Below are 25,745 nucleotides of genomic sequence, written 5' to 3'. Positions count from 1 at the left end.
ATCACCACTAGCTTTCTCTCTCTCTCTCTCTCTCTCTCTCTCTCTCTCTCTGCATGCAAACCATGCGTGCATTTCAAAATGAAAGAATTGCATTCCTATTTATACTAAAGGAATGTCGGCTACACCTTTACTTTTATTGGATGAAGTAATTGGCGGTTTACTAAAGGATAACAATATAATAATCTTCTTGTTCAAGCTAAAGCTGAAATATCTATCAAAAACTTTATTAAACAATTGCATGCTAGAAGATGTGTCAATAAGAGGAAAACTTAAAGTTCCACATCTTACTTACATGACGTAATCAATGTGAAGCTATACCAACTTTCTTGCTATCCACACTTAACTTAATAATATGAAGGCACCACATGTTTTGACAGCAAAACATGATAACTAATAGAATAGAAAGCTTTAACACCACACAATAAATTTGGAGGAAGATAAGCATGCATAAATCAATACTAATCGAATAAGAATATCATGCATCATATATACATATTTAATATAATAAAGTACACATAATTATTAAAATGGTAAAACAACTATATATATAATCAATTTAAATATATAACTAAATAGGTAGCAAAATATATATATTTTTTTTTAAAACACGAGTCTTCACAATTAAGAGTTCTGATGAGAGGGGCACAATGATTCTTATTGTGTCTTTGAAGGTACAAATGGATTTAGTAATTTTGGTGCATCTTGTTCTTCATCAAAGTTATTAAATTTGGATTTACCTCCAATATTTGGTCCTTGCAACTGTGAAAATTGCAATGAAAATTGTTTGGGCATTCAAAGAAATTTTTATAAGCAATTTATTGATCCGAACAATGAAGAAATGCGAATTGAGAAAATTTCCAAAGATATTATTGATTTTACAGGCATTAATGTTTTCACTTGGAAGGTTACTAAGAATCTGGTTGATTTTGTCAATAGGTTGAAGGTTCTAGAGAGAAACATTTGCATTGTTAGAGGGAGTAAGAAAAAGCCAAGAATAATAAAATATTCTAAATATCTTTTTATATGGGAAGGAAGGTTTCAATTAGGTGCTAAATGATCCATAATTAATTTCAAGCAATTGAAGATTCTATTTGGTTTTTCTCAATCAACGGCTTGAATTCGAGGACGAATTCTTTCCAACGCGGGGAGTCTAATGCAGGGCATAGGGCGTGGATCAAGATCGATATTTACCATTTAATTAGTTATTTTCGAAGATACTATTGATTGGCGTTAATGTTTTCACTTGGAAGGTTACCAAGAATTTGGTTGATTTTGTTAATTGGTTGAAGGTTCTAGAGAGAAAAGTTAGTCAGTCACACTTGAAGATATTCAAATAAAAGGGAAGAATATCAAAACAACAATATGACGTACCATCAGAGTAGGTTATGGGAACAAGTGGACCATCGCCAACATCACCTTCCCACCGTTCGCTAACTTCTAGCACATCATCATGCCACACATGATCTCCTTGCCTTCCCACAAACTTGAGCATATTTCTCGTAGGGCCTCACTTAGAAAAAGTAGAAGAACTCTCTCACCATTAGCTCTAGCTTGAAGAAACGACTCAGGTTCTTAAAGCACATGATCGGTTAATAGACGTTCGGAGTACACTGACTGGAGCATACTCCATGGTGTAAAACACCTCCCGAAGAACTTCGGCAAGAAGAACGTGAAGCCCAAGGTAAGATAAAAGGGCGAAGGTGATGATTCTGGCATCTGGATCGTTCACATCCACATAAGGGGCATTGTCAGTCGAAGACTCCACCAACTTAACATGCACTTCATCAGGAATGGAAGAAGCATAAGTGGCCTGCCACTCGGAACTGAGCTTCAGACATCACAAGGTGCAGATTAGCCATAAACCTCTTCTTGAGAGCTTGGTGATCGGTTACCCTCCTTAGAAAATATGATGGCTAAACAACTACAAGACAAACAGAAGATATGATAGCTGAAGCCAGGCTCATTGTGCTCGACATCCCAGGCCCAACATCGCCTCCAGCCCATTCACTCCAAACCGCCCCGCCATGAATAGCCTGCACCTACCCAAGCGGCAACACAACCTAGACCCGCGCCAGAAGCCACACTTGCCTTCCAATGCTCGCCCAAGTCCACACTGCAGCAGTCGAAGATTGCGACATAACTAGCTGGCCCTTTAGGTAGCCACCAGCGGTCACCACAGCTCCAACCATCTCGGCCACCATCACGAAGACAACCATCAAGGTCCCACCCACCTGGTCCTCGCAACGATAAAGAAAAGACGAAGAAAAAAAATACATGCTCGACTTACCTTCGAATGCACGACAACTCCTCTCTTCAACATGCAGTACAAATTCTCTAAGATCTCTGTCAAGCTAGTAAGTAGAGAAGTAAAGTTTGCAATTTATAGAAGAGCAAAGAAGAGCCTTGTATTTATACAAGTTGGACATTCTAGGTCAAAAGGGAATCACAAGTCTATTCCTACTGGGAACCCAACTCCAAGAAAAGTCAAAAGCCCACTTCAATTGGGAATCTAATCTGCAAAAGGAGTCTGACTCAAAGAAGAAAGCCCACACGCAGTTGGAAAGCCCAAAATTTTTTTCATCTCTTACATGCCATACAAGCTCCATCCAGAAACTGGGAGGGCATTTGTGGGAGTAAATATTTTAGCCTCCAATCAAGAGACGCCACGTGGACAAGAAGAATATCTTCTAGGTCAAATTAATTAAGTAATTTATTTGGCAAGATAATTGACACCAAAAATAGGGATATTATCTTTATTTAAAGAGATACCATCACTAATTAAGGATATTATTTTTGTACCATTCTTTAACTATTGTTTCTCCTAGATTCAATCGAACCAAATTAGGCATCGAAGGGCCTTTGGCCAACACCCCCCGGGTGTGATCTATTTGCTCATGTCTTGTTAACATGAATCGAGGAAAAGAGAGAAAGAAGTACAAAGGGCGACAGATCAACAAGTGAATATTCTCCCGAAAGATTATTTGCACAAACCATTCTCATTCCCTCACAAGTAATAAGTTAATTTTTTTCATTGTTGTCTAAAAATCGTAACAAAGGAACATAAAAAACTCAACAAAAAAAAAAAAAAAAAGAAGATATAAAAAACTTAGAAAAAAAATATATATATATATATATATATATATTGGCTTGTCTAAACCAGTGGGTGGCCTGAGCCGGCCCAAAAAGTCCAGTTAAGCCCAATCCAATATGGACTGAAAAAGAAAAAAAGCCCATAGAAACCCAGCTTCAACCCAAACATTTCCGGTTGAGCCAACCCAAAGACGAAACCTCATGAAAATTAAAATGGAATGTTAGAAGATCAAAGTGGGACACACTCGTGTGATTTACTTTTCCTTATGTTTCCCTTCCCAAACCACTCCTGTGTGTTTCCCTCTCTCTATTTTTTCCTAATGTTTCATGAATTCCTAACTAGTTGAGGATTTTGAAGAGAGGCAAGTACCTATACATAGTGTTAATGCCTAAAATCGGGAGTCAACTTAGGTGGAAGAAGTGTCGAATCTTCAGTAGGATAAGAGGGTTGTGGACCTTCGAAAGAAGAGACCCTACATAAGAAAATGAGGAAGAAATAATCGTCAAGCTTCAGGCACTAGTGTAGTAGTTGCTGAAGACTCTCCAATGCATAAGTCAGTAATTGTGGGATTTGTGGTAATTTTGGCAAAGTAATGGTAAAGGTAAAAAGTAGTTACCTTTTTTACCAAAGGTACTATTCCTCTTTTATAAGGAAGTGAAAGTGAGAGTTTACAAAAATTTTCAATGTGGGACTTTGTGCAAGTTGTTGTGGTGGCGACACGTGTCCTTGATTTTAGATTCTGTAGTTTGAGAGCTTCGGCGATTACCTTCGGCATCGAAGGAAGGTCTCTTTGATAGCTAAGAAAATGAGGTCATTGGTACCTATGGTTATGGGTCTGTTCGCGTGTTGGTCCTCCAGTGCCTGGTATGCTCGGTTGATATAAAGGGATATAAGAGGTTGGTCGATGCCGAAGCCTGTGCCGGGTCACTGAAGATGGTCTGTGACTGGTTGACAAAGCTACACTTGGAGTTGAAGTATTCGGCTTTGGCATGGATGGTAACTTGCTTCATTAATTCAACGTAAGTGTTCCACGAGTTACTTTGGACCAGGTACTGGAAGTTGGATTCACAAAGGCCACTCTTGAAGGTGCCGAAGGTAGCCTTTGCCTTTGTCAGGCCTAAGTTGTGTTAGGGCACAATGATGGAAGATGACCAGGGGGTTCTGTAGGGTGCGCTCGATACCTTGGGTGAAGTCATGCTAGGCGAATTAGTGGTAAGTTTTCTCCCGCTACGCTTTGAGGTTCGACAGTCATGTTCTAACTCAAATGGTCGTTGCTCTCTGTCATTTTGGCAACATCGGCGTAAAGGCTCTCCACTTTAGCCTAGAGATGCACATAAGTCAAAGGTTTCTTTCGGAAGGATTCCATATGTGGGGTGTGGTGTTGGGTGGCAAGGCTAGCTTTACTCGACATGGTAGTGTGACAGGCCGAGGAGATGACATTGTTAGATAGGAGATGGTGCCAGCGGAATTGGTAAAAAGGTGAGATTCAGAAGTCGACTTCCCAAAGACGATGCCAAACTATTAATGCCCAAAATCGAGAGTCAACTTAGGTGGAATAAGTGTTGAATCTTCAGGAGGATAAGAAGGTTGTGGACCTTCGAAGGAGAGACCTTGCAGAAGAAAATGAGGAAGAAGCAATTATCAAGCTTCGCGAACCAGTGTGGGTTTCTACTTCTTAGTTCTTCATCTAGGCATAGAGTGGGATGATTGTAGGAATACTTTTGGTGTAGACAGACATGTCATATTGAATAATTAAGGGAAATTTACCATTAACACGGATAATAATTAGGATTAACTGGCTACAAGAATAAGGTAAAATTGGCTATGGCGAAATCGGAACCCTAGTGCTCATACCATCAGTGTTTGCCGAATTTTATTATTGTTTATGTTAGTTCATTCTTGTTAGTTACTTATGTAATTCAAATCAAACCCTCACCATTCGAACATTCAGATAAAGTTTAGGATTAATCATAATTAGTACTCAATTAATTAGTCTTAGTCTATGCGGAACGATACTCACTTACCACTACACTATTTTGCTACGATTTTGTGTCCTGCAATTTCATTATCACACCTTCATACCAAAAATGTTGAGTTAGAACATGATTGTCAAACCTCGAAGTGTAACTAGGAAAACACTCACCACCAATTTGCCCAACACGACCTCACCCAAGGAGTTGAGTGCACCACTAGTATCAAAGTTGATCTCAAGTGAAGGGTTAAACCTCACTAATGTCTCCTCACATATGATCTGCTCGTCCACCAACCTGTATAGAATAAAGCTATTAAGCTTATCATAAGCTCGATACACCTCGACTTCTTCAGCTCTGGCAGCAGTTATCTCTTTGTCTTTCTTCTACTCGGCTTCGGCATAAGCATGCTCGGATGCCACCAACCTCTCCCTCAGCTCTTCCACCTCCCTCACCAAGGCCGCCTTCTGCAGTACAATAGCATTCTTCTCTCAGATAGCCTCGTATACCTCAGCCATCTTGCCCGATCCTCAAAAGATGATGTATGCGTCTTCGCAAAGGCTTTCTAGGAAGACGTTGACTAATGGAACCTCTTGCAGATGCATGGCAAGACTCACCTCTTTTTTCTGTCTACGTATCTCGGCAAAGTCAACCTTATCTACGCCTTCAGTAAACACCTCATCCATGCCAAAGGATAGCTTCGATGGTGCTCGCATATCAAAAGGTGGAAGCCTCGGCTCTGTGCCCATTACACTTTGATAAGCCTCCTCCAGAGCCTTTTTTTCCTAGTAAGGGCACCGAACACCAACCCTTCAACGTCATCTCGTGGCCATTTCCTCACCACCCGTTCAGCATCACCTTTGTCAGATTTCTTGGACCAAGACGCCTTCTCCCTCTCCCTCTTTAATCTCAGGCCTCATCAATCTACATAACCACTTTCGTGGTTCGCTTCACAGCACCCACTACCCAATGCAAATATAGTCAACTCCACCAATATCAGTATAACACATGAAATCGCAAAATAAGTGCCAAATAAGAAAAAGAGACTTACTTCCTTGCATAAGCCTCGATTCCAACAGATTCTTCGGTGTCACAAAGTTCTTATATCCTCGGTCCTTCTCCAACAGCAACAATCACCAAATTCACTTCGCCTTCTCCTTCGATAATGGATTCCACTTTACTGAAACTACAACCAACAACAGATCATTCAAACCCTTCCAGATTCGAGAACCAAAAACTAAAACACCACAAAAGTTCCAAAATCAAACACACACAATCGGCAATATAAATCCATGAACTGCTCAAATGTTGGCTCCCCCAACTTTGCCAACCACCATGCAATATAAACCCCATGAAGAAGAATCCAAAAATTGGGATTACACTTGAGAAGAAGAGTATCTTTGTTTCACCAAAAACCATGGACAAAGCTTTTGTCTTTGACGAAGAAGGTATATATCTATATCGCTGCGTGTTAATTCTCTTTCTCTTATGTCGCATTAAATACCCTAAACCCTAAGCCTTTCTCTACAACCTGTTCAGATGCGGTCATGATTGAATAGGCCGATGAGGAGAGGGAACCTGTTCATGGTGACGCAATCAATGATTTAGATGGTAGCGGCGAGGACGATAAAGATAAAGAAGATGGTACGACCTTTTAAATTTTTCCATTAACTATTTTGTTATATACAGTCAATCAAGTTTTGTGCGTTCAATTTGGGTTGGGGTCTGTTTGGATGGTACAGGCTTGGAGACACCTACCAAGTGTTTGATTAAAAGCTAAAAAGAGTTGCATGAGCTTTTATTTATTTATTTTAAGCTTTTGGTCAAAACGACTGTAAATTCTAATGGAGGTTGAGGCGATGCCGATAATTGTGAAACCATTGTAATGGAGGTTGAGGTGCTTCCTCATGAAGAAAGAAGACAATCTTGCCCCATACCCGATTTTTCTTTCCTCAAACGGCATCCTTAAAAATATTAGTTTCACTAAAGTTGTTGGTTTCTGAAAGCCATTAGTGGGACAAAAAGCAAGCCCACTGGCCAACACATTTAAAACCAAAACGTCACCTACTGTGAACATGGACGGACCAACAATGGGGTCAGTAGGGTCAAACGACCCTATGAACTCCATGAAAACAAGCTAGAAGATCCTCTTTACCTGATTGTCTGACCCCATGAATGGATTGAAGAAAAGGGTTACTTGTGTGAGGAAGAAGAAGCTACCCAGTGTGGTTCCTTTTTTTTTATTTTTTTTATTTATAAACATGCTAGCCAAAACGACTTTGTTTTGGCCCAGTGAATTTTTTTTAAATGACCTAGCCAAAATGATATCGTTCTAGTCCAGGTCTTTTAGAAAAAAAAAAAAAAAATTAAAACAGTTTCAACACCCCTCCACTCGACGCCAACATCTCCAAAACCCCCATTCTTTTCTCCTCAACCCTAAATCCCCAATATCCACCCCCCAAACCTTTAACCCCTCCCTCCCAAACCTTTTAAAGAAATTTGAACTTTTACACTATGACCCTATGAGGTAAGATTTATGGGTCCATCACTATCTGTGAACCAAAAAGCCTATATGTATGTATAGTTCTAACTTATATAAATCTCCCTAACCTTATTTCTACTTCTCTATAAATTCAAGCTACATGTACAAGCACTATCATTAATAAGATGATATGAAAATAATGACCATAATAGCAAGAACTTGCTTAAGTGGAAGAAAACATAAAACAGTTTCAAGATTAATTATTTTGCTTGAATTTACTTGGTTTTTTTTTTCTTGGTCGACAACTTGGTTATAATTCTTTTATGCGTATTTTATTATGGTAATTGAATACATACTTTCATTAATTTTGTTTGCTATGTTATGATAATTTTTGTCTAGAAGATTTTTAGGGAAATTTTACATATTGCACATGCTGTTTTTCATTAATTTTTATTTAGTTTCTCTTTGGTTTTTGTATTCAACATGCTGTGTTTTTTGGCTTATCTAGTGCTCTAAAGTCTAATATAGCATGATGCACTTTTTGCTTTGGTTATTTTACAATGTTCTTGCTATTTTTACTGATTTTCCAGAAGGGCCGAACGAATATGAGAAGGATGGTTTTATAGTAGATGATGTTGATGATGAACCAGAGGAGAAAGTAGAGAGGGTCGACAGTGCTGAAGAAGAAAGGCATAAGAAGAAGAAAAGAAAGAAAAGGTTAATGTTCTATACCTTGGTTTTGAGCTATTGTCTATATCTCCCTAGAGTTTGCGGAAAAAAAGAGAGAGGTTTTTATTAGGTTCCCAGACTTTGGTCCAATGATTATGCTAGTATGCATTGTGCCAATTCCAGTGAAAATCTTTTTCTTCTTTTTCATCGCATGTAGAATCTTGTAGCAATTGAACAATGGGGTAGTTAGTCCTTTATATAATTTGTTTCTTGTTTATAATTTGCTATGGAGGAATATCTCGTTGACGAAGATGACTATGAGCTCCTGGAGGACAATAATGTGTTTGCCCCCGTAGGAAGGTTGTGAACATCGTCCATACCTGTTGAATTTTGAATTTAATGCATTTATTTATTGTAAAGTTCCATTGTTCATGAGATGAGGGGTTTTTTCACATTTTTAGGGAAAATTTAAGCAGTTGAAATAAGCTCAGAGGCATACTAACGGTGATCTTGGTGTATCTGATGAGCATGAGGAGGAGTTTGATGGCAGTGGTAAAAGTGGAAGAAGTGCATAGAAGAAGATGAAGGGCTGTTTATTTGGTGATGATGAAGGTATGTACATACATGTAGAACTTACTTGTAAAGTAATCAGTATATGAATTTGATTTTTTTTCCCTTGTTAATTATACACCTTAATCCTATAGGTCTTCCACTTGAGGACATTGCTGAAGAGAAGGAACCAGCAGAAGCGGAAGATGATGGAGAAGTTGGTGAAGATGATGAAATGGAAAACTTTATAGTCAATGAAGAATTTGATGCGACTGGAGTTCCAGTGAGGTATATATTTTTGCATTTTTTGCATGCCCATGCCTGTATTTTATGTTTTGAACTGAATTTCTTTTCCTAATATTTGAATAATCAACTCATTATTTTGGTTAATCCCTTATCTAGACAGAGGAAGCTTAAGAGAAAAAAATCTAGGCAGGCACTAGGAGTATCATCCTCTTCTTTGCATGAAGCAGATGAAATATTTGGTGATGTTGATGAGTTACCGCTGCTCCGCAAGCACGGTTCAGATTCCAATGAACATAGGGTTAGGAGGCTTGCAGATGAATTTGAACCAAGTGTTCTTTTTGAAAGTATATGACAGAAAAGGATGACCAGATTCGGGAGCTTGATATTCCAGAAAGAATTCATGTTATTTGACTTGCCCTTCATGAAAATATAATGTTACTCATTTCATATTTCATGTCACATGACCATTTTGTGTTTGTGTGTAGATATATGAGGAAAACACTAGATCTCCTCCATTGGATGGAATTAGTATAGATGATGAGAGTATCTGGATATATAATCAACTTAGAAGTGGTACAATACCTTTGTATAGCAAGCCAGGCTTGAGGTTGGGGAGTTCAATAAGCATGGATGACATCATCAGATTTTTGGACTTGCACCATGTGCAAAACTTGGACGTAAGTATTCTTATTAATTTTGGTGCTTCTGTTCATTTATATGATATTTGTTCTACTGGATGGTCATTCTTTCCCTGTTTTCATATTTCCCTTATTGCTATGCATCAGAAAGATGAGTGCCAAAGCTTATTGAAAGATCCTGAACACCTACAAAATGATGTAGCTTGAAACGCTATACACGATACATGATGAAGAGAACACGCCTCACGCGACAATTTTTTCCGGTGAGTTCTCTCGACTACCACCTATAACGATGGCGACTTGGCCAAAATTTGTTTTCAATGCTCTCCAACCAGAGAGCAAGCTGGAAGCAGTGGGAATGAAACGAATTGAACTACAGAGCGGATCTCACTCATCCGGAGATATGGTGACTGAAGTGAGTTTTGGCTCTCCTCCTCCTATGATTTTGAATTTCAAAGATTTAGTTTTGAAATAAGGTGGGCATGGCTCCACCCGACCTGGGCTTGCAAGGATGGAGGATGATAAACTCACAATTGAGGCTGAAGATTTTATTGTTTCAGAAGGTGAAAAGGGCCAGAGCATTAAGTTTTCTGAACATGTTAAAGAACGACTCTACCGGCCTTGGCAAACTTCCATCATCATCAAGCTTATGGGTAAGTCTCACACGTATAATTTTGTACTTGCTCGTTTGCAACATAGATGGGGTGTGATTAAGGGTCCTTGGAAGCTAATTGATTTAGAAAATGGTTTCTTTATTGTGAGATTTGTGCTTGAAGAGGACATGAAAGTAATTTTGTGTGCAGGTCCATGGGTAATTGATGGGCAATACCTGGTTATGCAACGTTTGAAGCCTGGTTTTGACCTTTTGGTGGAACAAGTGACAAGGATGACTGTATGGGTCCATATTATTGGTCTTCATGTTGAATGGTTCTGTCCTGAGGCCATGCTCCGTATTGGGGATTTACTGGGCACCACATTCAAGGTTGACTCCAATACTGTTGCCCAGGTTCATGGGAAATATGCAAGGGTGTGTGTTGAGATAGACCTAACCCAACCTCTGAAACCTTTTGTTCAAGTGGAGGATAACTGGTATGGCTTGGAATATGAAGGCATTCATTTGGTGTGTTTTGCTTCTGGGTGTTATGGTCACAATAAAAACGTTTGCCCCTAGGTGATTAAGGCTCCTCATACTGATAATGTAAACAATATTATCGTCCTAAGTGGATCTCCCCTCACTGTTAATGAGGCAAGCTCTTCTATTAAGCCTCAGATTGATCCTTATGAGGCTAAGAACACCTTGATAGGACCTTGGAGCCTGGTTCAGAATAGGAAGGGTAAAAAGCCTTTTAAGGCTAGTGTTGACTCAAAGGCTAAGAAGATTGCTCCAAAGGAAAATGAGGTTCAAGATGAACGAGGTGCTTGCCCTTCTGGGTCAAGGTTTGAGGCCTTAGAAAATTCTAATAACAGAGTTGAAGCTCATGTTTCTATTGGGAATGAAGTTATTGAGGAAGTAACCCAAATGCAGACTAAGCCAAAAAATGGGTTTACTAAACCTTCCAAGTCTAAGGGTCTGAATAAGTTTAAAGGTAAATCTCGCCAGGCTTTGGGTGATATTTTGAATGATGGTGTGGTGAAAAATACCCAGATTGGTTTTGAGAACAATATTTCTAGTGCCTCCACTACCAAAGTTGGCTTCGATGCTCGTTCTGATTCTAAGAGAAAATTAAAAGGTGTTGCGTCTGAAAAATGGATAGGATTTCAAGCCAGGAGTATTGATTTTCAAGAAGCCACGTTGGGAGATGTTGTGGCAAGTTTGAAATCAAAGCTCTCTCCTAACTCTGGTAAGTTTATTCCTCCTATTTTACCTAGGGTTGAGCCTCCTGACCCAGGCCCTTCTGAAGATAAAATGGATGATATTCCAGGAGATAAGATGGATGATGACCACGAGGATGACTCTGCCCCTCATATTACCATTCATTTGGATCCTGCTAGACTAAAAAAAGCTATGCTAGATGTTAAAAATGGAGTTGTTGGTGCTGCTTCTACTTTGGTAGAAGTATTGAACTCTTCCAGTCAGTGAGGTCATTACTTCAAGTTTTTTTTCTTACCTTTTTTTTCGCATCATCATGATTATGGTTTGAAATGTAAGAGGTGCAGGGAGTAAAAAATTCCCTGGAATTATGAAAGATCTAGTTAAAATTCACAAGATTGAGATTCTTGTCATTTCGGAGCCTAAAATTAATGGCAACACTGCCCTCAATGTTATTAAGAAACTTGGGTTTTCTAATTATCATGTAGTCGATGCTAATGGTTTTTCAGGGGGTCTTTGGATGCTTTGGAATGAGAATGTATCCTGCATTGATATAGTTGCCTACTCTAGGTAGCCTATTACAGCTCTAATTAAAATGAATCACATAGATTAGCTTTTACTGCGGTGTATGCACACCCTTGCCCTGGCATTCGAAGCCATTTATGGAGTTATTTGGATGGGATTGCTTCAGCTTCGAACCTTCCTTGGATGATTGTTGGGGATTTCAATGAATTGGTCGATAATTCTGAAAAATGAGGTGGTAATCTTTTTTCTCATCGAAGTGGGCTTGTGGAATGGATTGATAGAAATCAATTTATTGATCTTGGCTTTATTGGTGCTCAGTTTACTTGGTGTAGAAAAAATGAAAATGGTGTCCTCACTTGGGAAAGATTGGATCGTGGTCTTTCCAACATTGACTGGAGATATAAATTTCCTGAGGTCTTTGTCAAACATCTACCCAGGGTCAGGTCTGATCATTGTCCCCTGCTGATAAGCCTTCAGTCATCTCATCTCCCTTGTGCTAATGTCAAGCCTTTTAGATTTCAAGCCATGTGGGTTTAAGGTTTACCAAGCTTTACTTGACCAAGAAGAAATTTTTTGGTTGCAGAAATCAAGGAACACTTGGCTTAAAGAAGGGGATCGTAATACCAAGTTTTTCCACCTGTCTACCATTATTCATAGAAGAAGGAACAAATTTGAAGGCCTTACTAATGCTCAAGGTACGTGGACTAATGATAAAAAAGAAATGGAAAATATCATTGTTGATTATTTCAAGACTCTTTTTGCATTTCAAACAATGAGGTACTCTAATGCTAATCTCCCCCAGCTTTTTCCTAGATTAGAGACTTCTGAGTTGGGTAATCTCAAATGTGATATTAATCCTCAAGTCATAAAGGATTGTTTGTTCAATATTGGTAGTTTTAAAGCCCTAGGCCTAGACAGTTTCCCTGCTAAATTCTACCATGATTTCTGGGATCTTTGTCAAGGTACCTTTGTTGAGTTAATTGCTGGTTGTTTTAGCTCTGCTAGCATTCCTGATGCTTTAAATGACACATTGATTACCCTTGTTCCTAAAGTGGCTAGTCCTAGCTCTGTTGCTCAGTTAAGGCTTATTAGACTATGTAATACAATGTACAAGGTGGTGTCTAAGATCATTGTTCAGAAGCTCAGGCCTCTCATGCAGAAGGTTGTCAGTCCTGCTCAAGCTAGCTTCATCCCTGGTAGGCATATTGTTGACAACATTATTGTTGCTCAAGAGGTTCTTCATAAATTTAGAAACTCAAAAGGAAAGAAGGGTTTCATTGCTTGGAAAATTGACCTCTCCAAAACCTATGACAGACTTCATTGGGATTTCATCTATGATGTGCTATGAGAAATTGGGATTAGAGGTAAATTACTTGTTCTTATCATGCAGTGCATTAAGTCTGTCAGTTACCAAGCCATTCTCAATGGTGAGCTTACTGAAAGATTCTCTCCTAGTGCTGGGATCAGACAAGGTGACCACTTCTCCCCCTACATCTTTGTTATGTGCATGGAAAAATTTTCTCATATTATCAATGATCATGTTTCCTCTGGAACTTGGAAGTCTGTTAAGGTTGCCAGAAATGGTCCGGCTATATCCCACCTCTTCTTTGCTGATGACCTTATTTTATTTGGGGAAGCCCATATCCACCAAACTAAGCTTATGAAGCATTGTTTGGATTTATTTTGTGATGCCTCAGGTCAGCAAGTTAATTTTGATAAATCCAGAATTTGCTGCTCTCTTAATACTGATTCTGGGATTGCTTCTACTATTGCTAATATTTGTGGGTCTCCCCTTACTGATTGTCTTGGAAATTATCTTGGTGTTCCCTTGATCCAGTCTAGAATTGCCAAGGATACTTACTCTGGGTTTGTTGACAAAGTACAACGTAGATTGGCTTCCTGGAAGAGTCACACTTTATCTATGGCAGGTAGATTAACTTACTTACATGCTGTTACCTCAGCTATTCCAATTTATACTATGCAAACTATTGATGTTCCCATGTCTACTTGCAACCAACTTGATAAGCTTAACAAGGATTTTTTGTGGGGTTATTCTAGTGATGAAACTAAAATTCACCTTGTTAATTGGGACACTATTTGTCAACCTAAGAGCTTTGGTGGTCTAGGTATAAAAGGACCCACTGTATGGACTAGGCTTTACTTGCCAAGACTGGTTGGAAAATTGTCCAAAAGGATCAGGGTCTTTGGTCTCAAGTTCTTAATGGTAAGTATCTAAAAGATCAAAGTTTGCTTGCTGCCCCAAATCTCAAATTCCTTAATTGCTCTAGTACTTGGAGAGGTATTTTATTTGGTTATCAAATTGTCTCTAAAGGGCTTAAATGGAGAGTTGGTAATGGTGACAATATCTTGTTTTGAAAAGATAATTGGGCAGGTTGTGGGCCTCTTAAGAACTTCGCCACTATTTCCCTTTCTGATGATTTGCTTGAGTGGATTGTGAGTGACTTCCTCACGGAGCAAGGTTGGAACACCAATTGGCTTTTGGGTTGTCTCCCCTTGGAGGTGGTGCAGAAAAATCATTGTATTCATGCAGGGTTGAATCATACTAAAGCGGACTCTTGTATATGGCAGCTTACCTCCAATGGAGAATTTTCAGTGAAAACGGCTTATCTCTCTTTGTTTACTGAGGAGACTAATCATACTTGGAATTGGGATACTATTTGGAAGCTGCATGTTCCTCCAAAGATAAAAACCTTTGTTTAGCCGCTGTTTCAAGGTAAGCTTCTAACCAATGTCCAACGTGTAAGAAGGAACTTAGCTTCCAATCGTAATTGCCCTTGTTGCAATGTTTCCATGGAGTCCTTGGACCATCTTTTTCGCAGGTATAGTCATGCGGCTAGAATGTGGAATTCCATTGGTATTCCTAATCAAATTGCTCACTCTTTCTCTATGGATTTTTTTTTTGGTCAAACTTTCTCTATGGATTTTAAGGACTGGCTTTTCATCAATATTAAGGCTAGTTTCAGTTGCATGCAAGGTATCCCTTGGTCCTCTTTGTTCTTGGCCTCCCTGTGGTTTTGTTGGAAATGGCGATGTAAGAAAGTGTTTGATGTCAACTTTACTCCTCCTCATTGGCCCCACATTCCAATCATTCAATTTACTAGGGAGTGGCTAGTGTCTAATTGCTCCAGGAATTCTAAGACTTCCAAACAAATTCTTAAGTTACATTAGTCTCCTCCTTGTGCTGGCTGTTTTAAAATTAATGTGGATGGCAGTTGTATGGGTGAGATGGGATCTATTAGTGTTGGAGGCATCATAAGGGACTCTACTGGTGGATGGATCAAAGGTTTTGTTACAAATTTGGGGTGTGGTAAAATCCTTGAAGCTGAATTATGGGGTGTTTTCAGAGGTTTACTCTTTATGTGGAATGAAGGTATCCAAAGAATTAAAGTTGAGTGTGACTCTTTTACTGCTGTCTCCTTAATTAATGGAGAGACTAGGCCTAGTCACCCTCTCTCTAGCCTCATCCATAGTTGTAAAGACATGCTCTTGCATGACTGGGAGTGTTCCATCTCTCATATTTATAGAGAACAAAACATTGTTGCTGACCATATAGCTCATATGGGTCAAAGTTCCAATTTGGGTTATCATGTTGTTGATCTTCCCCTTCCTTCTATTGTAAGCCTTTTGGCAAATGACTCTGTTAGGATGACCACTGCTAGGCTTGTCCCAGTGTTGTTTTCTTTTTGGTTTTCTCTTTGGCTTTGGCCCTCCTTGTAACCAAAAAAAAAAAAAAATCCCGAACACCTTGAGTTGGAAGAAGAAAATCATGATAAAATTGAGAAACCATTGGAGATAAAGTGGCACAAGGTACTTGTCATGGGACTGTCAAATGTTTTAAACTGAGCTAGATTAAAGAATATAGAAGTAATATGTTGAAACTGCTTGCTTTTCTACAAGTACATTGGACAATGCAGTACTTGGATAGAAAATGGTCACGCCTGCTTGAAAAAAAGTGCTTTGCAATCTTACTACAGTAAGCGATTTGAAGTAGAATCTTAACAGTTTACGTGCAATAAAAGAACAAAAAAAGGGTTAAGATGGACATCTAAAAATATAGGGTCATGACCCAAATGCCCAGAAATGAAGTGATGACTCGAATTAAAACATAATCTGATAAATATGATTTTTTTCTATCAAATCAGATAACTATGATTTGCTCGAGGCCTATTTCTCTCTCTCTCACTTCATTTGTGGGACATATTAATTTTCCTTTTCTTGGTTAAATTTCAAATTAATAACAGAATTATGTATATATCTATAAAGGGGGGCAAGAGATAAAGAGGAAAAAGAAAAGGAGTAAACTTGCAAAATCTACTCTCATTCCTCTAAATTAAATCATTTTCAAATCTCTCTCTCTCTATTAATCGTTCCGCTTTCCAAGAGATGTCGAGCCTCTCTCTCTCTCTATAAGTATAAATTAAGGGTGGGCATTTAGACCGAGAACCGAACAAACTGGACGAACCAAACCAATTGGGTTAGTTTGGTACGGTTTTTATCAAATTGTTTGATCGGGTCCGATGTTTTGAAATTGACCAATTTACCCAAACTAGACCGGTCGATGTTCACAAGCCATATATTATAAAATAATATATATATATATATATATATATATATATATATATATACTCGCATGAGATAAGAGGAAAGAGAAAATGAGTAAACCCTTCAAAATCTACTCACATTTCTCTAAATTTAATCTTTTTCAAATCTCTCTCTTTCTCTCTCTCTCTCTAAGTATAAATTAGGGGTGAGCATTTAGGCTAAGAACCCAACAAACTACCTAAACCAAACTGATTTGGTTGCTTTGGTTCTATATTTTTTAAAAAAATTTAAAATTTAATTTTGGTTTCAACCCAAACCAAACCGATTGATCCAATCTGTTTACTGTTTGATGTTTTGAAATTGACAGTTTACAACCAAACAGTCGCTGTTCACAAGCCTTATATTACAAAAACAAAAAACAAAACAAAACAAAACAAAACAAAACCAAAAAAAAAAAACCCTCAAAAGATAAGAAGAAAAAGAAAAGGAGTACACCCTTCAAAATCTACTCACATTTCTCTCAATTAAATAATTTTCAAATGTGCCTCTCTCTCCCTCTATTGGTCGTCCGCTTTCCAAGAGATGTCGAGCCGAGCCACTCTCTCTATAAGCATAAATTAGGGGTGGGCATTTAGACCGAGAACCCGACAAATCAGCCGAACCAAACCAATCGGGTTGGTTTGGTCCTATTTTCATTTATTGGTATTATTTAATTTCAATTTCAACCCAAACCAAATCGGTTGATCCGGTTTGGTATACGGTTTGATGTTTTGAAATTGACCGGCTTACCCGAACCAAACTGGTCACTATTCACATTCCATATATTACCAAAAAAATATGCCCTCATGAGATAAGAGGAAAGAGAAAAGGAATAAACTTGCAAAATCTACTCTCATTCCTCTAAATTAAATCATTTTCAAATCTCTCTCTCTCTGTATTAATCGTCCACTTTTCAAGAGATGTCAAGCCGAGCCTCTCTCTCTATAAGTATAAATTAGGGGTGGGCATTTAGACCGAGAACCTGACAAACTGGACGAACCAAACCAATTGGGTTAGTTTGGTATGGTTTTTATCAAATTGTTTGATCCAGTCTGATGTTTTGAAATTAACCGATTTACCCAAACTAGACCGGTCGTTGTTCACAAGCCATATATTATAAAATCTACTCACATTTCTTTAAATTAAATCATTTTCAAATCTCTTCTCTCTCTCTCTCTCTCTCTCTCTCTCTCTCTCTATGGTCGTCCGCTTTCCAAGAGATGTCGGGTCGGGACTCTCTCTCTCTCTCTATAAATATAAATTAGGTGTGAGCATTTAGACCAAGAACCTAACAAACCAAACGAACCAAAGGAATCAAGTTGATTTGATCCCTTTTCTTTTTATTTGATTTCGGTTTCAACCCAAACTAAACACCGGTTGATCCGGTTTAATTTACAATTTGATGTTTTGAAATTGGCCGATTTACCCGAACCAAACCAGTCACAGTTTACAAGCCATATATTACAAAAAATTCATTCCCTCATGATTCCTCGAACCCCATTCCTCCTCCTCCATAGGATCAAGTCCTCCAACAACCGGAGAAATTACCCCTCTTGTGGTTTATAGATATAACAATAATATTTAATTGTATTTGGGTTGAATAAATATTATAAACAAATGTGGCCTTTTTGCATCGCATGCCTTTTTTTAAATTCTTTTTTGTCTTTCTTCTCTCTCTCTCTCTCTCTCTCTTCTTTTCCTCCTCCTCCTTTTCTCTTCCCTCTGTCTCCGTCTTCTTCTCTGTGTCTGTCTCTATGGCCGTGAATTCGTGGCGTCGTCGTCGCCGTCGTCGACCCTAGATCTCCGTATGTCCTCTCTTTCGTTTTCTTTTTCCTTCTTCTTCTCTTTGCCTACATTTCTCCCTTGCTTCTTCTGCGATTCTTCACGATCTACGAGCGTAAGCTGTTTAAGGGGTTCAATTTTCGTTTTAAATTTCTGGGGTCATCTGGATAGAGTAATGGGTGCAATATTATAATCATACGGATCAGTTATTGTTTCTTGAAATTTCTTTTGTAGACAACAAGATCACCATCAAGGACGCCAAGCAGCGGATGACAGAAGTTTTCCGAAGTTCATCTAATCGACCCAGAGAGATTGAGCAGCTGCTGTCCCTGTGTGATGATGGGAAGGTGGTGGGTGAGTTCATAGTGACTCAGTTGTACAACAGGGTAATGCGTAATGTAGGAGCCTGGCAGCCGGGTACATATTGTAATGCGCAGTGATAATAGGTTTGTTTGTATTTGAAGGTATTTGATTAGTAATGATAGCGAGACTGTGGATCATCTGTTTTTGTTTCAGGTGGCAGGACTAACGTGGGGTAGCCTCGCATCATGTAGTGCGGTGCTTGAAGCTAGATTGAACTCTTTGGTGATAAAAGAGGAAGGGTTGCGCCATGATGGCAGTTTTTTGGGTAATCTGGGGGGAAAGGAGTAGGAGAATCTTTGAGGACGAGGCAGAGCAGCTTTGGGATCGTATCGAGATTGGGCATCACTTTGGGCCTCTGTTTCAGCAGAGTTTAGGGAGATTAGTTTTCAGCTTATCCATCTTGATTGGAAAGCCGTAGCTTTGTAGTATAGAAGTATTAAAAATTCAAAAGAAAAAAAAAATATCAGTTTAAGATCACCTTTATGGGTGAAATTGAAAAATCAGCCTAGATGGGTGAAATTGATGGTGACTTCATGACCAAATATTTTCATGGACAATGATGAAATTGGCTTTAATGTAAGATCACCTTTAAATATTACTCCAAAACTCCTATTAGTTATATGAAGAAAAGAAGCTTACCATTTTCTGATCCGGTGTATTTACTAATCTAATCTCCTCAAAGCTGAATCTTAAGGCTCACAAGAATCGGGTTACATTTGAAAACTAGATTCGAAGAAGTAATTAAGTAATCGGAATACACTAAGAAACTAGATTAGGAGAGAAGTTGAATCTTCCCTTTTCTATTGTTACTACAGCATGGAATAGTAATGAAATGTACTGTTTAAAACTCTTGTTTCAATATGGCTATTAAATTAAATTCTCTGATTGATTTGTTCCCGATATTTTTTTTAATAATGAAACACTAATAAATATAATGAACGACAATTATGAAAAGAATTTGTTGGAAATAATGCCCAAAAATAAGCCCATAGAATTGGACCCCAACAAAAAAGAAGGCCCATAGAATTGGAAAGGAAAAGTCATTTGCTTGTCAAAGTGAAGTCGTTTTGTCCAAGAAAACAGAGAGAGAGAGAGAGAGAGAGAGAGAATGGTGGGAGGAGGGATGAAGTAGATGAAGAAGATGATGGAGGAGACGAGCTCACGCTGGCTTCCTTCGTTCCTAGCGAAAGAAACCTGCGACACCACCAAATTAATTACAGGTTGTTCTTTTTCTTACTTTTATTTTTTAGGCAAAATTCACATTAGGGGTATTTTAGTAAATTAACGCTTCTTTTGAAACCAGCCTAGGGTTAGCATTCGCAACGGTAAGTTCAACCGCGTTAAAGCAGAGTTGGGTTTCCTAATAGCTTCAGGAAAGAAATCCTAATAGCTTCAGGAAAGAAATCCTAATAGCTTTAGGAATGATATCCTATAACCTTGTCTTCCCTTCAATTTCATTTTCAATTTCAAACCCATCTCTCTCTCTCTCTCTCTCTCTCTCTCTCTCTCTCTGTTGTTCTCTGCTTTCTGCTCTCTACTTTGTGCTCGCTTTCTGCTCTCTCTGCTCTCTGCTCTTTGTTCTCACACTGCTAGTCATGAAGATCAGAGGAGTTTGGGCCCACAACTTCCATCAAGAATTGTCTCAATTCGACCACTGCCTGCATCGCTTCCCCGTCATCTCTTTTGATACCGAATTTCCAGGCTTTCTCCGAGACACTCCCCGAGACGCACTCGAAGATCAACGTTACGAAGATGTAAAGTTCAATGTTGAATCCCTCAAATTGCTCCAGTTGGGATTCACTCTGTCCGACGCCCATGGCAACATTGGGGGAACTTGGGAATTCCACTTGTCTGGGTTCAATGAGAAATCTGACCCTCATGTTGTCGCTTCCATTTCTCTACTCAAAAGGAACGGTCTTGATTTTGCGAGACTTGGGCAATTTGGGATTTCTGTTACGGAGTTTGTGTTCGGGTTTCTGCGCGTCCTTAGAATCCACAGAGGGTTGCATGATTTGACATGGGTTTGCTTTCATGGCCTTTATGACCTGGCCTATTTGCTCAAGCTGTTGACCCAAAAGCCTCTGCCCGATTCAGTGGTGATGTTTGCTAAGGCTCTTGGTGTAGTTTTTGGCACCATTTATGATGTCAAATTCATGGCTCGCTACTGCCGGGGATTCTTTGGCGGTGAAATTGGATTGGCAAGGGTGGCCAATCTTCTTGATGTGGAGCGTTCCGGTGAAGCTCATCAAGCGGGTTCGGACAGTTTGTTGACTGCCGCTGTGTTCTCCAAGATGAACGCAACGTTTAGGTCTGTGGCGGGGATGTCTCAAGGCTGCTTGTATGGAATTAGCCCAACAATCGTGCGATATTGGCAGCCCGCTCCTGTGATCCTCCGTCGCCCTTGCTTTCCTGTTGCAGCACCTCATGTCTACGGTGCTCGTCTCATTCATAGTCCTATTCTTCCCACTTATGTACACATGTAGTTAGTCCTGTTGCAGCACCTCGTGTCTACGGTGCTCGTCTCATTCATAGTCCTATTCTTCCCACTTATGTACACATGTAGTTAGTTTTGTAAATTCTGATTTTTTGGAGTTAGTGAACAGTCAAGTGACTAGCTGGCTGATCAGTATTCATTTTGTATGTACAACATTTTTTACACCAAAAGATTATAATACAATTCTTTAATTTCAGCCAAAATTTCCTACTTTATTTCTTTTTATTGCCAAAGTTTGGGTGGATTCAATTTGCATAGGGTTCTGATCTGTCGTGACTCATATGTTCTGTTTCACTTAATACTCTTTGTATAACATGTGTTTCTCTATTCTCAAAAAAATAACGTGTATCTCTCATAATAGTATGTTGAAATGGAAGCAATAAATGACACATATTATGCATTTGGCTGCATATGAAGAATATATTATCTTTTTCCAGTGCAGGGAAGGTGCCAAACTATTTGATACTCAGTGATCTTTATCATCATCTACAAGGAGAGCTTGAAGGCTGTGAAGTCAGTGCTGGACCATTCAAAGAACTCTCTAAGTTCCTTATGGAATCAAATGTTTTTCAGATTTACCAACATAAAGATGATGCTCATCTTTTTATAACCGGAAAAGATGCATGCTTGTTTGATCTTAAACGTGTTGAATCACATGAAGGCTGCAAACTCAATGGCGTTGCTTACAAGTTCGAAGCTTTCTGCACTAAGAGCATTAAGAAGTGTCTTGATTGTGTACACGGATGATGTGAGTTGTCTCTTAGACTTTAGAATTGCTTTCAGTTGCGTTCTCAGAGTCAAAAATTTGATATCTATAGCTGCTTTTTATGGTTTAAAATACTTTAAAGATAATGTTAGTTTAAAAAAATTGTTGATGTCTAATATTTCAAATATCTGATTTCTCATTTCAAAATTTTTGAAAGTTAAGCAGTATTAGTGATAGCTCAGTTGATGAACACTGTGCCGCACCTTCCCATGTCTAATTAGGGTGCCAAAGAATGAAGCAAAAACACTAGGACCTAGAGATAGAGGTGAAACTCTTATGATATATCAAGTTTCCTATCGTCAAAACTGGGGTATGAATGGTATAAGCATTTAATTGTACATGAAGAATACTGATTTTATTTTGAAATACTCCTGTAATAATTTTCTAATGAGTGTGACGAAGTCATTGCATTCCATCTAATCAAGAATATGATACGAAAAACTGAGTTGTTGAGGTTTTAACATATAGTGAAGGCCCCAATATTGTGTTGGAAGAAATCACATTATCTAAACAGAGTTGCTTCTCTATCTTATGATGCATGCACATAAAAGCCTGTCTTTGTCTGTTTGCATTCTTGTACTAAAAACATCAGGTTCTGGCAGCTCTTGCTTATGTTGCTTCTCTCGGCAGTGGAGTTTAGTTGTCATAAGTCACATTTGGTTGGGGCAAGAGATATGATATCTGTTGAGACCTGGCTAAAGTATCTAATGTGAGTCTTGGTCTACTACCTATTCTCTGTAACCGTAAATACAATGGACTTGATACTGAGAAATTCTAACTCCCAACACTTGGTTCCTCATTATACAAAATCACCTCCAGCTTCAGCATGTTATTCTGAAGCTTCAAGATAAGAACTCTCTTGAATATGTGCCCATTATAATGAAGTTCTTTTTTACTGTTGCCCGTGTGAAGCATGGTGCAGAAATGCTTATTACTAATGGATTTCTCTCGTCTCTGAGAGTCTTGTTTGCTACTTGGACGGTAGGTCTTCTTACGTTTGTATTAATACGAGAAATCCCAACTCAACTGAAAAAATTGAGAAGCCTCAGCAAATTTGGGGACTTGGTTTGGCAGTCATTACAGATATGGTTCAGTCTTTACAAGACAGTTCTGCTTGTTCTGATGTTGTGGAGAATGTAAAACCTCACTTCTTTTCAGAGAAAGCCTATATGATTTCTTACTATCTGAGTGCTCCAGTCTTCCCATCTGATGGTCATGACAAGAAAAGACCTCAGGCTCAGCAGAGAAACTTCTCTTACTGATCTTTAAAGAAACTGAGCACACTCTCATTCTGATGTGCATGCTAGCAAAACATTGGAATTCATGGGTTAAGGCCATGAAAGAAATGGACTCCCAGCTAAGAGAGAAAAGTATCCATCTTTTGGCCTTTATCAGACGGGGAACTCAACACCTTGGAGAATCTTCTAGTCTTAATGCTCCTCTTGTATGTCCTCCTATCCTTAAAGAGGAATTCAATGGCTGCAAGAAACCATCGTTTGTCGACAGTAGTAGCGGATGGTTTGCTCTTTCACCATTCAGTTGTGTGTCAAAACCAAAATTCTCTGCCGTCTCTACCACAACTGCGCTGGCTATTAAAACTCAATCAACTGAAAATAGTGTGTCTCAGTCATACTTATCCGACACTATTGTCCTTCAGATCTACAGAATTACTTTTCTTCTTTTGAAGTTCCTCTGTTTACAAGCTGAGGGTGCTGCTAGAAGGGCAGAGGAGGTGGGGTTTGTTGATCTTGACCATTTTCCTGAGCTTCCAATACCTGAAATCTTACATGGCTTACAGATAAGATGACAATTTTTATTCTTTAATTATTATTTTTTTGTGGCTAATCTTTTAAGATCTTGAGATGTCCCAAGGTGTGGCTTCGATTTGTTTCATTATGCAAAAAGCTTCTGGTCTTCAAAATACTTAAAATTAATGTCGAGGTGACTTTCTTTTTTGAGATTCCTACTTTATTTCTTTTTATTGCCAAAGTAAATGGGTTGTATTTTACCTAGTTTCTGACTCAGATACAAGAAACTTGCATCCTAAGCTCTTGTTTTGAATCTGAAGAATGTGACCTTGGAATTGCAAGTCTCTTTAACGTTCTGTCTTTAGGTCTTTAGTTGTAGAGAATTTCCCTTGATCCCCCTTCCCCTCTCCGCAAAATGTAACACCAATCATTTTGTGTAAACAAACTATTTTTTACCACTACTTTTTCACCATTCTTTCCACCATTTTCTGAACACCCATAGTATTTTAATCCCATGATAATCTGTTTCTTGTAATGATCTGTTGCTAGATGTTTTATCTTTCTTTCCATTGCCATGCTTTATGATTTTCCAGATATAATTCTTTTGTTCTTCTTGTGGTAGGCTACATTAGAGCATCTATTAGCGATGGTATTTCATATATCGTCTTCTGTTGTTCTGTGGTAACTTTCGTTGATGACACTCAGGATAGTAGCCAATTCCAAGCCATGTCCAAAGTGTAAGCGACCTATTGAAAAAACCAAGGGTGCCATGACGTGCACACCACCTTGCAAATTTGAATTTTGCTGGTATGCTTTCTGCATGCTTTCTTTTCCCTTCATGGAAATTAATAGTTTTTTGAAAACATATCTGATTAATGAATAATAGCATTGTATCATTCACATTGAGAACAGAAATATTGTTTGAGGAAACTTTTCTATTGCTTATGCTCTTATATTGTTAAGTTATATCTGGTTCTAAATGAATTATATGTATCTTGCAGGCTATGCCTTGGTGCATGGTCAGATCATGGTGAGAGGACAGGTGGTTTCTATGCTTGTAACCGCTATGAAGCAGCTAATAAAAAGGGAGTTGTAAGGATTTTACAGTTTCTTTTTGCTCATTCTGAGAATTTGCTCATCTTCTTTGCCTTTTGGAAGCTTAGTTTTCTTTTTCATCTGTTTATAAGAGTTTGTATTGTGGTTTGTAGTATGATGAAACTGAGAGAAGAAGAGAAATGGCAAAGCATTCTCTGGAGAGATACACTCATTATTATGAATGTTGGGCAAGAAATCAGTTGGTATTCACAATTCTCTTTTCAAAATTTCCTCTGTTTGTTCTGCTATGCTTTGAATACATTCATTTCTTTTCTTACTGTTATAGTACCCTCGCTATGTTTTTTTTTTTGGGTCAACTACATAAAAGTGTGGAAGCCTCCTGAATTTGTAGTATTTGCCTGTGCATTGTTCTTCTGTTTTATGGATTTAATTGTCTAAGCCTTTATGTTGCTCTTGATGGACCTGTACAAATGTCCTATCTCGTTTAATTATTCACTAAAATCTTTTTGGTCTTCCTTGGCAGTCGAGGCAAAAAGTTCTTGCGGATTGGCATCAAATGCAAACTGTTAATGTATCTGTACTTGCAGAAAAAAATTTCTACATGCGCACGTACATACAGACATGGGTTCATGTGTTTGCTATCTTCATTCTTCAATGGAGTAGATGGTAACAAATGCGTTCAAAACACAAATATTGTGGAACTAGAACCATATTTAAAACTTTTTGCTGATTTGGAATGTTATGGTGTATGGAACATTCTACTTATTTTATTCATAGATCCTATGCATTCACTAGGTTAACAACACAAACATGAGGTTTTATGTGTTTTCACTTTGGACCTTTAGATTTCAGAATTTAGAGGTGAAGTTGAGGTTGTACGGAAACCCCTTCATGTGAACTGATAGCCTGAATTTAGAGGTGTTACTTCCCTAGCTATCATGGAATTGTGCGATG

At 38.5% G+C, this 25,745-nt stretch overlaps 2 long non-coding RNA genes and 1 pseudogene across 3 annotated transcripts; all 3 read left to right on the top strand.

Moving 5' to 3' along the window:
- Positions 1–18,228: 18,228 nt before the first annotated feature.
- Positions 18,229–19,325, top strand: LOC148920471 (uncharacterized). Of its 2 annotated transcripts, none has more exons than XR_016124480.1 (2): positions 18,229–18,387; positions 18,599–19,325. It is a non-coding gene; the product is annotated as an uncharacterized LOC148920471 (long non-coding RNA). The 2 variants fall into 2 exon arrangements; XR_016124479.1 differs by having other exon boundaries at positions 18,229–18,479.
- Positions 19,326–20,032: 707 nt separating this feature from the next.
- Positions 20,033–21,401, top strand: LOC148920470 (putative CCR4-associated factor 1 homolog 8 pseudogene; annotated as a pseudogene).
- Positions 21,402–23,051: 1,650 nt separating this feature from the next.
- Positions 23,052–25,033, top strand: LOC148920469 (uncharacterized). The gene is made up of 3 exons (XR_016124487.1): positions 23,052–24,542; positions 24,737–24,827; positions 24,944–25,033. It is a non-coding gene; the product is annotated as an uncharacterized LOC148920469 (long non-coding RNA).
- Positions 25,034–25,745: the final 712 nt, after the last annotated feature.

This window comes from Prunus mume, linkage group LG2 (assembly GCF_029339155.1).
Source record: "Prunus mume cultivar Tortuosa linkage group LG2, ASM2933915v1, whole genome shotgun sequence".
Lineage (NCBI taxonomy): Eukaryota > Viridiplantae > Streptophyta > Magnoliopsida > Rosales > Rosaceae > Prunus > Prunus mume.
This window is presented reverse-complemented; position numbering and strand designations above follow the sequence as displayed.